Source organism: Saccopteryx leptura, chromosome 6 (genome assembly GCF_036850995.1).
Source record: "Saccopteryx leptura isolate mSacLep1 chromosome 6, mSacLep1_pri_phased_curated, whole genome shotgun sequence".
NCBI classification, from domain to species: domain Eukaryota; kingdom Metazoa; phylum Chordata; class Mammalia; order Chiroptera; family Emballonuridae; genus Saccopteryx; species Saccopteryx leptura.
The window spans coordinates 152123197-152138660 of record NC_089508.1 but is presented as its reverse complement, the minus strand read 5'-3'; the positions used below and the strand labels follow the sequence as shown (position 1 = coordinate 152138660).

The following is a 15464-nucleotide window of genomic DNA, read 5'->3' as shown; positions in this document are numbered from 1 at the left end:
GTTTCTGTCTGTCTGTCTCTCTCTGTTCCACTCTCTCTAAAATCAATAAATAACTTTTAAAAATATCAGCCAATGAGTACATAATTAAGTGAAACAACAAATCAATCAAAATTTTTTTAATTGATTGATTTTAGAGAGATGGAGAGAGGATGGGAGGAAGAGAGAGAGGGAAACATTCATTTGTTGTTCCACTTAGTTGTGTGTTCTTTGCTCATTTCCCATATGTGCCCTGACTGGGGGTTGAACCTGCAACCTTGGTGTTTTTGGACGATGCTCTAACCCAGTGGTCCCCAACCTTTTTTGGGCCATGGACCGGTTTAATGTCAGAAAATATTTTCACGGACTGGCCTTTAGGGTGGGACGGATAAATGCACAAAATAAAATTATGCGACCTATGCGACCGGTATAAAAACTGTGGTATTTTTGCCTGACCTATGGTGGTGCAGTGGATAAAGCGTCAACCTGGAAACACTGAGGTTGCCGGTTCAAAACCCTGGGCTTGCCTGCTCAAGGCACATATGGGAGTTGATGCTTCCTGCTCCTCCCCCTTCTCTCTCTCTCTCTCTCTCTCTCTACCCTCTCTATAATGAATAAATAAAATCTTTTAAAACTGTGGTATTTTTAAATATAATTGTCGGACTTACGAAACAAGCATCAAGAGTGAGTCTTAGGCCTGACCTGTGGTGGCGCAGTGGATGGAACGTCAACCTGGAAATGCTGAGGTCGCCGGTTCGAAACCCTGGGCTTGCCTGGTCAAGGCACATATGGGAGTTGATGCTTCCAGCTCCTCCCCCCCTTCTCTCTCTCTGTCTCTCCTCTCTCTGTCTCTCTCCTCTCTAAAATGAATAAATAAATAAAAAATTAAAAAAAAAAAAAAAGAAAAGTGAGTCTTAGATGGATGTAACAGAGAGAATCTGGTCATTTTTTAAAAATAAAACATCGCCTGACCAGGCGGTGGCGCAGTGGATAGAGCATCGGACTGGGATGCAGAGGACCCAGGTTCAAGACCCCAAGGTCGCCAGCTTGAGTGCAGGCTCATCTGGTTTGAGCAAAAGTCCACCAGCTTGAACCCAAGGTCACTGGCTCCAGCAAGGGGTTACTTGGTCTCCTGAAGGCCTGTGGTCAAGGCACATATGAGAAAGCAATCAATGAACAACTAAGGTGTTGCAACGCGCAATGAAAAACTAATGATTGATGCTTCTCATCTCTCTCTGTTCCTGTCTGTCTGTCCCTGTCTATCCCTCTCTCTGACTCACTCTCTGTCTCTGTAAAAAATAAAAATAAAAAAATAAAACATCGTTCAGACTTAAATATAAATAAAACGGAAATAATGTAAGTTATATTGGGTTGGGGAATAAGTTCGTAGTGTTTTTATATTTTCTTTTATTTTACAACGATTTGTTTGCTGTTTGGCAAAGGGTAAGTATTCATTCGATAAAACTCTTTCTGCTCTACAAAACTATGTTAATTGTATTTTTGTTATTTAATTTTTTATTAGTTTTGAGGCTTAGAAATGGAATACCCAGGAGGCAAAAATCAACATTTTCGACACCTGCTCTTCTTTGCTTTTCATCGAGGTCAAAAGCTGCCGAAGCAGCCTGGGACATTTGCGACGTGTATGGAGAAAGTGTCATAGGCGAGTCTACAGCACGGAAATGGTTTGCAAAGTTCAAAAATGGCGACTTTGACGTGCCGCAGTGGAAGGCCTTCTGAATTCGATGAAGAACTGGGAAATGCTTGAAAAGAATGCCACGGTCAACAAGGAGCTCTACATTGCCCAGCTACACCGCGTGAATGAGGCTATTCGACTGAAAAGACCTGATCGACATGGTCAAACCATACTCCTTCATGACAACGCCAGGCCCCATGTTGCACAAGTCGTCAAAGCTGCACTCCAAGAGCTCGAATGGGAGGTCCTTCAGCATCCGCCGTATTCTCCGGACCTAGCACCTACCGATTACCATCTTTTCTGCTCCCTGTCAAACCATATGAAGGGCGTTACCTTCAATAACAAAGAGGTCCTTAAAAACTGGCTCAACAACTTCTTTGACACCAGACCAGGCGATTTTTGGCGGAACGGCATCAACAAATTGGTCGAGAGGTGGGAAGAGGTTGTAAACAGCGATGGCGAATATATAATTGATTAACTTATTGATATAATTATTGTTTTTTGTTTAAATAAAAGTCTTCGGTAAAAATGCTACGAACTTATTCCCCAACCCAATATATTCTTTCTCTGCGGACCAGTACTAAATGGCCCAGGGACCGGTACCGGTCCACGGCCCGGGGGTTGGGACCACTGCTCTAACCAACTGAGTTAACTGACCAGGTCAATAAATAAAAAATTTTCTGCCCTGGCTGGTTGGCTCAGTGGTAGAGAGCTGGCCTGGTGTGTGAATGTCCCAGGTTTGATTCCTGGTCAAGGCACACAGAAAAAGTGACCATCTGCTTCTCCACCCTGCCTCCCAATCCCTTCTCTCTTTCTCTCTCTCTTCTTCTCCAGCAGCCATAGCTTAACTAGTTAGAACAACTTCACACAGGGTGCTGAGATGGCTCCCTGGAGCCTCTGCCTCAGGTACTAAAAATAGCTCAGTTCCCAAGCAATGGCCCTAGATGGGCAGAGCATCCCCAGTAGGGGGCTTGCAGGGTTGGGGCACATGTGGGAGTCTGTCTCTCTTTCTCTCTCCTCTCACTTAAAAAAAGGTATGCCTGCCTGACCAGGCAGTGGCGCAGTGGATAGAGCGTCGGACTGGGATGCAGAGGACCCAGGTTCGAGACCCCGAGGTTGCCAGCTTGAGCGTGGCTCATCTGATTTGAGCAGAAATTCCACCAGCTTGAGCCCAAGGTCACTGGCTCCAGCAAGGGGTTACTCGGTCTGCTGAAGGCCCGCGGTCAAGGCACATATGAGAAAGCAATCAATGAACAACTAAGGTGTTGCAACGCGCAATGAAAAACTAATGATTGATGCTTCTCATCTCTCTCTGTTCCTGTCTGTCTGTCCCTGTCTATCCCTCTCTCTGACTCACTCTCTGTCTCTGTAAAAAATAAATTTTTTTAAAATTATTTTTTTATTTTATTTTTATTCATTTTAGAGAGGAGAGGGAGAGAGAGAGAGAGAGAGAGAGAGAGAGAGAGGAGAGACAGAGAGAGAGAAGGGGAGAAGAGCGGGAAGCATCAACTCCCATATGTGCCTTGACCAGGCAAGCCCAGGGTTTCGAACCGGCAACCTCAGCATTTCCAGTCGACGCTTTATCCACTGTGCCACCACAGGTCAGGCAAAAAATAAATAAATTAAAAAAAAAAAGTATGCCTTCTGTAAAAAAAATGTTTTAAGATTTTTTTCGTGACTTGTTTTTTAAACATACAGAACAGGGAAAAAGAAAAATAAATATAGGCCCTGGCCAGTTGGCTCAGCGGTAGAGCGTCGGCCTGGCATGTGGGGGACCCGGGTTCGATTTCCGGCCAGGGCACACAGGAGAAGCGCCCATTTGCTTCTCCACCCCCACCCCCTCCTTCCTCTCTGTCTCTCTCTTCCCCTCCCGCAGCCAAGGCTCCATTGGAGCAGGGATGGCCCGGGTGCTGGGGATGGCTCCTTGGCCTCTGCCCCAGGCGCTAGAGTGGCTCTGGTCGCGGCAGAGCGATGCCCCGGAGGGGTAGAGCATCGCCCCCTGGTGGGCAGAGCGTCGTCGCCCCCTGGTGGGTGTGCCGGGTGGATCCTGGTCGGGCGCATGCGGGAGTCTGTCTGACTGTCTCTCCCCGTTTCCAGCTTCAGAAAAATACAAAAAAAAGAAAAATATATTTAAGATCACCTAGATCAGTGATGGGCAATCTTTTGAGCTTGGTGTGTCAAAATTCGCCAAAAAACCGAGCATAACTCGGGTGATGTGTCACTTCGAGAAAAAAACCATAATTTCACAATATTTATAGTTTAAATAACAAAAATGTATAATTTTAATATATAAGTGTATTTAATAAACCAAAAACTAATTATTTAACTTACCTGCTTAGTGACTTCTTTGTTCATCTGTCAGGCAGTTTCTTTTGTTGGTCTTGATATTATTTAACTTGTGTGGGGTGCCGTGAACTAAGATAAGTGAGGGGGAGGGGGAATTCTTTAACTAACCTGCCCATTAGTGGTGACTTTTTGTTGCTGAATTTCATTGGCTAAATCTTCAATTGAAGGTTGGTATTTTGTACACTTCAAGCCCAAGCAAGCGCTACTAACTTCATCTGTCAATCTGTTTCTTTTGTTGGTTTTGATATTATTTAATGCTGAGAATAAGGTCTCACAAAAGTATGTAGAGGGAAAAATTGTGAGTAAAGCCATTGCTGTATTTTTCAGGGTGCTAAGTGTCTGGTAATTGGTTCCAGGCACTTCAAATTTCCTGTTTGTAGTGGCACTCCTCTTGATTCTCCAAGCGGTACCTTTCCAGATTCTCAAGCTTTGACCTCCAGTCGACAAACACCTGAGCCCAGATGCTGTCTTGAAATTCTACAAGTTGCATCTTATGTAAATTAAGATGGCTGTTGCTATTTCTAATGACGGGAAACGGCACCCATATAGCATAGGCCCTCGCCTCTCCCAGCCTTCCCCTCACTTATCTCAGTAATGATGGTCAATTAGAAATCCACGACACCCCAGAATAGTAGATTGGATGATGGTTGCTGTGGTTATGTGGTTGCTGGTAATGGCGATCACAGGGCCCCCAGAGATGCGTCCCCCGCGGCATTCCGCTGCTCCCTGCTCTGCCGGCTGGAAGTTAGGTCAAAGATCCCCTAACGGCCTAACAGGAAGTCCCAGAATTAGACGCTCTGTGCCAGACTTCTGTTGTTTTGGCCTACAGACCTCCGGCACAGAGTGTCTACACTACAGCAAATGTTTTATCCTCGGCTACTGCACCTGGCTGTGCAGGAGCCAAGGATGAAATGTCCTCGTCAGTATGCGGCCCCATACTTCTCTGGTGTGTGGCCGAATGCGGCCGTGTGTCATCGAAAATGGATACGCATGTCAGTGCTGACATGCGTGTCATAGGTTTGCCATCACGGACCTAGACTCAATATATGTTAACACTTGTTGCCACATTTGTTTAATATTTTTTTCTGAACAATTTCAAAGTGAATTACATTCTGATACTTCTCATCCAAACATTTAACAACATTCTCTAAAACATGAGGACAGTCTCCCGATAATAATTCTTTAATATGCCCTGGCTGGATAGTTTGTTTGGTTAAAGCATCGCCCTGACACACAAAGGTTGCCGGTTAGATCTCTGGTCAGGACACATACAGGAGCAAATGTTCCTGTCTCTCTCTGTTCTCTCCCTTCCTCTAAGATCAATAAAATAAACATTAAAAAAATTCTCTAATATCTAATGCTCTTTCCATATTCAAGTTTCTCCAAAATGTCTTTGGTAGATGGGTTTGTTTGTTTTTTCCTGAACTATAATCTATCAAGGATCATATATTACGCTGGGTCTTGTATCTCTTCAGTACCTTGTAATGCTCTCACTTCCTGTTTTCCATGACTTTTGACTTTTGAAGTGACGAGCCAGTTATCTGGAGAAGGCCCCATATTCTGTCATTGGCTGATTCTTCCTCATGGTGATGTTTAACTTGTTCCTCTGCCCCTACATTCCTTATAAACTGGACATTAAATCAGACTCTTAATTATATTAGGGTTAACATTTCTGGCAAGAATGCTTTGAAGTAAGGCAGCTGCTAGTGTTCTGGCATGTTAGGTTTGGAGAGCCTGAAGGTCATCAGGGGCTGACATCATGTTAGTGGTTGAACATAAACGTGGTTGGAAGACATGGAGGAAGAATCAGGTGAGAGAGTAAGTACTTCAGGGGCCATCATAGAAGAGATAGGACTTGAAGCCTTTGATTGGAGTGGAAGTGGTGATGAGAATGCTCAGGAAATCTATGGAGGGAGACCCCCCAGAGGGTTTTCAGAGGAGTCCCTGATAAGATAGGACCAATGAGATTACCACCTGAGGCCTGAGAGTCAACTAAAGCCCTGCCCTGCCCCCTCAACCACCACCAAAAAAAAAAAAAAAAAAAATCATGGGCTCCTGCTTGAAAAGTCAGTTGATGTGCCTAGAGTTGATAAGTCCCCTAGGGAAGCTTGCAGAGACCTTAAATTAGAGGGCATCTCCAAAATCAAAACTGGAAGCACAGGGCAAGGATAGCCAGAGGGAGGATGGAAGTGATTTCACAAGGCCTAATTAGTCATATTAATGAGCCCAAGGCAAAGGATGAGACCAGAAAGGAGGAAGTGGGGGTGGGGTGAGGCTCAAAGTGGTGGTAACTGGGCCTTACATAGTGGGCTTTTACATAAGATATAGTTAGTCACTTTACTTTATATATGGTATTGGTATGCAGTTAAAACATATGGAGTTATCTCAAAAGGGCGTAAACTGGGATAAACCAGTTCATGCCGGAGCTCAGCGAGGGAGGCCTCTTGGTCAGACCCGGCCGCGCAGCGCAACTCTGAGGAAAACCTACCACCAGATAGACGCCATCTGTCACCATGGGTAAGGGAGACCCCAACAAGCCAAAAGGCAAGATGTCCTCATATGCCTTCTTCGTGCAAACCTCCCGGGAGGAGCACAAGAAGAAGTACCCGACTCTTCTGTCAACTTCTCCGAGTTTTCCAAGAAGTGCTCTAAGAGATAGAAGACCATGTCAGGAAAGGAAAAGTCAAAGTTCAAAGATATGGCCAGGAGTGACAAAGCTTGCTATGACAGGGAGATGAAAAATTCCGTTCCTTCCAAAGGTGATAAGAAGGGAAAGAAAAACGATCCCAATGCTCCTAAAAGGCCTCCATCTGCCTTCTTCCCGTTTTCCTCTGAACATCGCCCAAAGATCAAAAGTGAACACCCTGGTTTGTCCATTGGGGATACTGCAAAAAAATGGGTGAAATGTGGTCTGAACAATCAGCCAAAGATAAGCAACCATATGAGCAAAAAGCAGCTAAGCTAAAGGAGAAATATGAAAAGGATATTGCTGCATCCCGTGCCAAGGGCAAAAGTGAAGTGGGAAAGAAGGGTCCCGGCAGGCTAACAGGCTCAAAGAAGAAGAACGAACCAGAAGATGAGGAGGAGGAAGAAGAGGAAGATGAGGAGGAGGAAGAGGATGAAGATGAGGAATAAATGGCTGTCCTGTAATGTGTACGGAGTATGTTTGTATGCTCAGGCAATTGTTTGGCTAAGAATGTGAATTCAAGTGCAGCTCAATATTAGCTTCAGTATAAAAACTGTATAGATTTTTGTATAGCTGATAAGGTTCTTTGTAGAAAATACTCTTTTAAAAATGCAGGTAGTAGCTTTCTGAGGGGCTACTGCATACAATTAGATTTTAAGGCTTCTGATGTTAAATGTTTCTAAATATTTAATGGTTTCTTTAATTTCTTGACTTGTGTATGGTGGCAAAGCAGACTTGGAATTAGTTTCATCTCAGTAGTAAATTTTGGGTTATTTAGAATGTTACATTTTGTTTTTTAAAAAGTTTTGTAAGCCTGGCCTGTGGTGGCGCAGTGGATAAAGCGTTGACCTGGAATGCTGAGGTCGCCTGGTCAAGGCACATATGGGAGTTGATGTTTCCTGCTCCTCCCTCCCCCTTCTCTCTCTCTCTCTCTCACTCACTCTCTTTCCTCTCTAAAAAAAAAAAAAAAAAAAAAAAAGTTTTGTAATAAAATTATGTATATTTTTAAAAAGGGCGTAAACTAGTTACACCAACATCACTCTTAGTTTCTTTTTCACATTTTATTTAATTTATTTAATTTGGGGGGGGGCAGAGACAGGGAGAGTCAGAGAGAGGGACAGATAAGGACAGACAGACAGGAAGGGAGAGAGATGAGAAACATCAATTCTTCGTTGCAGTTCCTTAGTTATTCATTGATTGATTTCTCATATGTGCCTTGACCATGGGGCTACAGCAGACCGAGTGACCCCTTGCTCGAGCCAGCGACCTTGCGCTCAAGCTGGTGAGCCTTTCTCAAACCAGATGAGCCTGCACTCAAGCAGGTGACCTCAGGGTCTCGAACCTGAGTCCTCCACATCCCAGTCTGATGCTCTATCCACTGCACCACTGCCTGGTCAGGCTCACATTTTATATTAATTTGATTTTATGTTTACTATAACATTCCACCCCTTGGTACCAAAGCCTGAGGAAACATTAAATAGTGTTTTGTTTTCTGTTAGAGAAGGCAATCAAAACTTTTAGATGTAAAACAATAATTATAAAACAAGAAATGAGCTTGATCCGTGGTGGCGCAGTAAATAAAGCATTGACCTGGAATACTGAGGTCGCTTGTTCAAAACCATGGGCTTGCCTGACCAGGCAGTGGCGCAGTGGATAGAACATCGGACTGGAATGCAGAGGACCCAGGTTCAAGACCTCGAGGTTGCCAGCTTGAGCGCGGGCTCATCTGGTTTGAGCAAAATCCCACCAGCTTGAACCCAAGGTCGCTGGCTCGAGCAAGGGGTTACTCGGTCTGCTGAAGGCCCACGGTCAAGGCACATATGAGAAAGCAATCAATGAACAACTAAGGTGTTGTAACGCGCAATGAAAAACTAATGATTGATGCTTCTCATCTCTCTCCATTCCTGTCTGTCTGTTGTAAGGACCAAGAGAAGATCAGAAAATAAGCAAGGCACTAATGGAACAGGGAACTTAAGGGTTACAGGCAGGTCCTGCTCCTGTTCTGTTAGGAGTAACATGCCCAAGGTCGTTCAAGAAGCAGAGACAGATAGGGACTCTGGGAAGCTGAGAGAGAAGAAAAAAAAAAAGGAAAAAGAGACAAACGTTTGCATTCTATTGGTTAAAAGACCCTTATCAGAAGTTTAGGTTTGGAATTCGCCAATGAGCTAGACCCCAGCCCCTGTTGCTATGCTATGTGCAGCCCCCTTAGCAAATAGGTTACCACCACATCTGCTTCTGTATGAGGCTTGCTTGCTTAGCTTATAAAAAGATTTAGCTGTGAGCGCTAGGTGTGATTCCCATCTGTAGCTCCTTGTGAGCACGGTGTCTCTGGACACCTCGAGAATTTGCCCCTGCGCAGGTAAAACTGGCCAATAAAGTTACATCTATACTCCTGAAAGTCTCCGACGTTTGTTCTTGACCCGGTGGATGCTACATCTCTGGGGGCTTGCCCGGGATTTCCCTTGGTGGAGTTTTTTGGTCGGAGACCAGAGGGACAGCTCGAGTTGAGTAAGTACTCTTTGAGGATCCTCATTTGGTTTTGTTTTTGAGCTCCGGAGCATATAAACCTGAGGTAGTAGGTGGGACGCCGCTGGTAACCTACCCAGGGCTTTCAGAACAGGACGCCGTTTTCTGAAAGGAATTGTTAACTCTAGGAGTTAACTCTAGAAGTGACCAGTCACATTAGGAATTTCTGCGCCGCGCTGCACTGCGTTTTGTCTGTGTGTGAATGCCTGAATTGAGTGTGAGACAATCTTTTACTCTAGCCTTTTTTTTTGCTTATTGGTTAGGGTATTTTGATAATTGTTTTGTTAATTCTTGAAGGTTTAGAAGCAGACAAAGCGGGATAAAGAAGAATGGGACAACAAGAGTCTGTACCCGGTTCTCCACTTGAGTGCCTGCTAAACAACTTTTCTGATTTTCAGAAAAGAGCCCAGGGGTACGGAGGGCCACCTCCGGACCGAGAGACCCTCCGGACCTTGAGTCAGTTAGAATGGCCCGCCTTCAACGTAGGGTGGCCCACTGAGGGAACTTTTGATCTTCCTATTGTGTTTGCTGTCCGAGCTATTATCTACCAGGTGCCCCATCCAGACCAATATTTGTATATAGATGTGTGGGTTGATATTGCCACAGATAAGCCAGGGTATATCAGAAAGTACATAAAGAATGGCAAGAGAGAGAGAAGGGCAATATGTGTTACTGCAAGTAACCAGAGGGCAGGGAAAGGCAGTAGGGAAGAAAAGGAGAAGACCAATTCCCCGGTACAGTCCACTGTACCATCATCTAGAATTTACCCTGTCTTGCCTGAACCACTGGAGGATCCCTTAGACCCAGTAAATTTCCCTCCTCCCTATCGGTGGCAGGGAGGACCTGATTCCACGCAGCAGGATGTAAGTGGATTTTTGAGTCCACCACACACCCGAGGAGGGGCGATATATTCGCCTTCTCCTTTGGTAGGAGATGCCGCCATCTTGCCTTTGTCTCCTACAGGAGGCACTGCCATCTTGCCTTTGTCTCCTGCAGGAGGCACCGCCATCTTGCCTCCTTCTGCAGGAGGTGCCAAGGGGAGTGCGGCCATTTTACCAATCCAGGAAGCGCCACCAGCACCAGATGCTGGTCCACGAGCGCCCCCTCGCTTCATCTATGTGCCTTTTTCCACGTGATTTGTACAATTGGAAATGGGAAAATCCTCCTTTTTCTGAGAAACTGCAGGGACTAATATCCTTGCTTGAGACAGTTTTTAGGACCCACCAGCCAACGTGGGATGACTGCCAACAGGTCTTACAAACTCTTTTTACTACAGAAGAAAGAAATAGAATAATGAGAGAAGCAGTAAAAGCAGTTTTAGAGGACGGGGGAACGGATGGGGAAGCCGAGAATGTCCTTCCCAAGCAGCCCCCGGCCTGGGACCCAAATACCTCAGGGGGAAAGGAAGCACTCTTCCAGTATCGCCAGGCTCTGTTGCGGGGTTTAAAAGCAGCAGCCAGGAGACCCACTAATTTCAGTAAGGTAAGTGAGGTTATCCAGGGAAGGAAAGAATCCCCCACTGCATTTTTAGAGCGGCTAATGGAGGCCTACCGGGTTTATACCCCTATAGATCCAGAAGCTGAGGAGAATTGCAGGTTAGTAAATATAGCTTTTGTGACGCAAGCTGCATCAGACATTAGGAAGAAGCTTCAGAAATTAGAAGGATTTGAAGGGAAAAATAGAAGTGAGCTAATTGAAATAGCTCAGAAAGTATATATAAATAGGGATGACTCAGAACTAGGGAGAGCAGCTGTCAAGATCCTCATTGCAGCTCATAAGTCAGAGAAGAAGGGAAAAGGAGAGCAGCAAAAAGGCAAAGAGAAAGGTCAACCACGGAAGCAAATAGGCAAGGACCAGTGTGCCTATTGCAAGGAGAAAGGACACTGGAGGAGAGATTGCCCAAAGTTACGGGTTAACAGTCAGAAGCTAAAGCAAGATCCAGAGGTCTTGCTCCAAACCTTGGACTGACGGGGCCAGGGCTCCATTTCTGTCGGCTCCCAGGAGCCCATGGTCACCCTAACAGTCGAAGGAAAGCCAATAGACTTCCTGGTTGACACGGGAGCCACCTATTCAGTTTTAAAGAAGCCACAAGGACACATACAAAAAGAAAATACAAAAATAATAGGGGTAACGGGAAAAGCAGTAGCTTATCCACGGACCACCGCAAGAATCACAAATTTAGGTAGAGGCACTATTACTCACTCATTTCTAGTCATTCCAGATTGTCCTTATCCTCTCATGGGCCGAGATCTCTTGCAGAAACTTCAAGCAACAATAACCTTTAAGCAAGAGGACAGCAGTTCCCAGGAGGGGAAGGAAAAAGTCAGTCTCGAGGTAACGGTGCCCATATCTGAAGAATACTTGATGGCAGTCCTACAGGAAGGTAAGGACGAAGTCATCAGGGTCCCAGAGGAAGTACGGCAAAAGGTGCCAGGGGTGTGGGCAGAAACCAACCCACCAGGCTTAGCCGCTCATCAGCCACCTGTCATAGTGCAGTTGCTGAGCACTGCTAGCCCCGTGCGGGTAAGGCAATATCCCATACCAGCACGAGCTAAGCAGGGCATAGCGCAGCATCTGAAGCGCTTACTAGCGGTGGGTATCCTCCGGGAATGCCAGTCAGCCTGGAACACACCTTTGCTCCCAGTCCAGAAGCCTGGGACCCAGGACTATCATCCGGTACAAGATCTGCGAGAAGTAAATGCCCGGGTAGAGACTATTCACCCGACGGTGCCAAATCCCTACACTTTGCTAAGTTCGTTACCCTCTACTTGTACATATTATTCAGTACTGGATTTGAAGGATGCTTTCTTTTGCATTCCATTGGCCCCCAAGAGCCAGGAGATATTTGCTTTTGAATGGAATGATCCAGAAAATGGACTAGTGGGACAGTATACATGGACCAGGCTTCCTCAAGGGTTTAAGAATTCTCCCACTATCTTTAATGAAACTTTGTGTAAGGACTTGCAGGGGTTTCGAGCTGCCCACCCTTTAACTGTGTTGCTCCAATATGTGGATGACCTCCTCATCGCTGCAGCCGAAGAAGAGCAATGTAAGACGGCCACCTTAGACCTACTCCAGGATCTCCAGCAGATGGGGTATCGAGTCTCTGCCAAGAAGGCCCAGATTGTCACCCAAACTGTAAGTTACTTGGGATATAACTTACAAGGGGGACAAAGGACATTATCCAGTCAAAGGATTCAAACTGTGTTGCAGATCCCAGAACCCACTAACAAAAGGCAAGTGCGAGAATTTCTGGGAGCAGTAGGATATTGCAGACTCTGGATATTAGGATTTGCAGAGCTGGCCAGGCCCCTCCACGAATTGACGCGGGGCAAAGAAGAACAGTTTATTTGGACAGACAAGGAAAGGAAGGCTTTCCAGGCACTGAAGGAGGCCCTAGTAGCTGCCCCAGCATTGGCCCTACCAGATATGGCCAAACCTTTCCAGTTGTACATTGCTGAGAAGGGAGGGATAGCCTTGGGAATCCTCAGCCAAGAGCTTGGGCCATGGAAGAGGCCTGTAGCATACCTATCCAGGAAGCTAGACCCCGTAGCGTCTGGCTGGCCAACCTGTTTAAGGGCACTTGCTGCTACCTCAATCCTAGTTAAGGAGGCCAACAAACTGACATTGGGTCAGGACATCCAGGTTATTGGAGAACACTATCTAGAACAAGTGCTGCATGCCCCACCGGATAGGTGGCTCTCCAATGCTCGATTGACACAGTACCAAGCACAGTTATTGAATCCCCCAGCAGTGCAGTTCTTGAAGATGGCAGCCTTAAATCCTGCCACTTTGCTACCGTTGCCAGACCCATCAGTGGTCCATGACTGCAGACAGATATTAGACACTGTCACAGGGGCCAGACCGGACCTCAGGGACCAGGCCTATGAGAAGGCAGACCTCACGCTGTTCACTGATGGAAGCAGTTATGTCTGAGATGGACAAAGATATGCAGGAGCAGCTGTAACTACCCAGGACAGTGTCTTATGGCAGAGAGCATTACCAAAAGGTACTTCTGCACAGCGAGCAGAGCTAATTGGACTTACACAGGCCCTCCAGATAGCTGAGGGCAAAGTGGCCAACATTTACACGGACAGCAGGTACGCCTTTGCCACTGCTCACATTCATGGTGCCATTTACAAAGAACAAGGCTTGCTAATGACAGGGGGAAAAGAAATTAAGAATAAAACTGAGATTTTAGCCCTGCTCGATGCCATTTGGCTTCCCTCTAAAGTAGCCATAATTCATTGCAAAGGACATCAAAAGGGGGACTCTCCAATTATTCAAGGAAACCGTTTTGCTGACATCGTTGCCAGAGAAGCTGCAAAAGAAGGAACTGCAGACATTCTACCGCTTTTGCCTCAACCCGTGCTGCCTCCCAACCCTAAGTATACTCCTGAGGAAGAGCAAGAGGGAAAGCAATTAGGGGGTAAAAGAAATAAGCAGGGGTGGATAGAACTACCTGACACTAGACTCTACCTACCCCAGGGAGTTATAGGAGAGATTGCAAAGGAAGTCCATGCAAGTTCCCACCTAGGGCAAAATAAGATAGAACAACTAATTAAGAAATACTACAGGGGACCCCAGCTTAGGGATATCGTGCAATCCATAGTTTCTAGATGTAAGGCTTGTGCTAAGGTCAATGCTATAAACAAGAAGCTCCCCCCTTTAGTTAGATATAGGGGAAAGTGCCCAGGAGAGTTATAGGAAATAGATTTCACAGAAATGACTCCAGGAAAGGCAGGATATAAGTATCTACTAGTGTTAATAGATACTTTTACAGGATGGACGGAAGCCTTTCCCACCAAGGGTGAAACTGCTTCCACAGTTTGCAAGATCCTGCTAAGAGAGATCATCCCTAGATATGGAATTCCTATAGCCATAGGATCTGACAATGGACCAGCTTTCATCTCTAAGATTTCCCAGGAATTAGCTACGAGGCTAGGAATTGATTAGAAATTGCATTGTATTTACAGGCCTCAGAGTTCAGGACAAGTAGAACGAATGAATAGGACATTAAAGGAAACTCTAATTAAATTAAGAGAGGAGACCGGTGAAAACTGGGTAGAGTTACTCCCTTTTGCCCTGTTCCGGGTTAGGTGTACACCTAACACTAATAGATGGACCCCCTATGAGCTTATGTTTGGACAACCCGTTCCAATGGTACCCCAGCTCACCAGAGAGGAAATAGAGATGTCTAATCATACTTTCCTCAAGTCCCTACAGGCATTGCAGCAGATTCGGAGAGAAGTAAGGGAGCTGCGGGAACAGAGAGCTGCAGCATTGGAAGACAACGCCCAGAGGTTGTCGCCACCGGACCCTGGACAGTGGGTTTGGGTTCTCAACCACCGTCGAGGGAACCTAGAGGCGCGGTGGCAAGGACCATTCCAGGTGTTGCTCAGTACCCCTTCTGCAGTCCGGATAGCAGAAAAGCCCTATTGGATCCATCTCTCCCACGTGAAATCAGCCCAACCACCTGATGAAGGATCCCGGAGATGGCAAGTCAAACAGACCCCTGGAGAGCCTCTAAAGCTCACCTTCTCCTCCACTTAGGACTGATGACTTTTTATTATTTACCCAGCAAGGGACTAGAGTTGCAGGAATGGGTTTTAATCAGGACAGCAGATGGCGCAGTTATAGCACAGAATAACACCTGGGATAGTAGCACCTCCATAACACTCCAAGCTGATTTATCAAAGTTTTTTGAAGAAAAATTCTGTGATTCACCAGCAGCTTGGAGACATTCTGATTCAGCCAGGAGCCCGCTCTTAGATAACTGGCCTAGCTCATACACTGCAGGTAGTAAGTGTGCACCTCATGTTAAAAATAGGGCTTTATGGTATACTCCACACTATGCCTGCCCTGAACCCCCTTCCGGACAGCGCCGAATTTGCGGGTCTCACTCAGATTATTTTTGTAAAGCGTGGGGTTGTGAAACACTTGTCAGTGAATTTCAATAGAGTCCACCGAAACCAGACCCAGACATAAGTCTTTTTCGATTAGGAACTAGATTAGGGGGAAGAAGGCCCAATGATGGTTGGGATGAGGACTGTGCTAAAGATAATTGTAACCCTACTATCATTACTATTAAGAAGCCTAAAGACCCAAGTTGGAATTCAGGAAAAACCTGGGGGCTAAGATTATATGTAACTGGACATGATCCTGGTACCTTTTTCACCATTAGAAAGCTTCCTACAAAGAACAGACCTTTCCTAATAGGAGTAGGGAACAGGCTGC

The 15464-nt window shown here is 45.8% G+C and overlaps 1 pseudogene; it reads left to right on the top strand.

Moving 5' to 3' along the window:
• Window positions 1-6528: 6528 nt before the first annotated feature.
• LOC136376395 (high mobility group protein B2 pseudogene) lies at window positions 6529-7242 on the top strand (annotated as a pseudogene).
• The last annotated feature ends 8222 nt before the right edge of the window (window positions 7243-15464 follow it).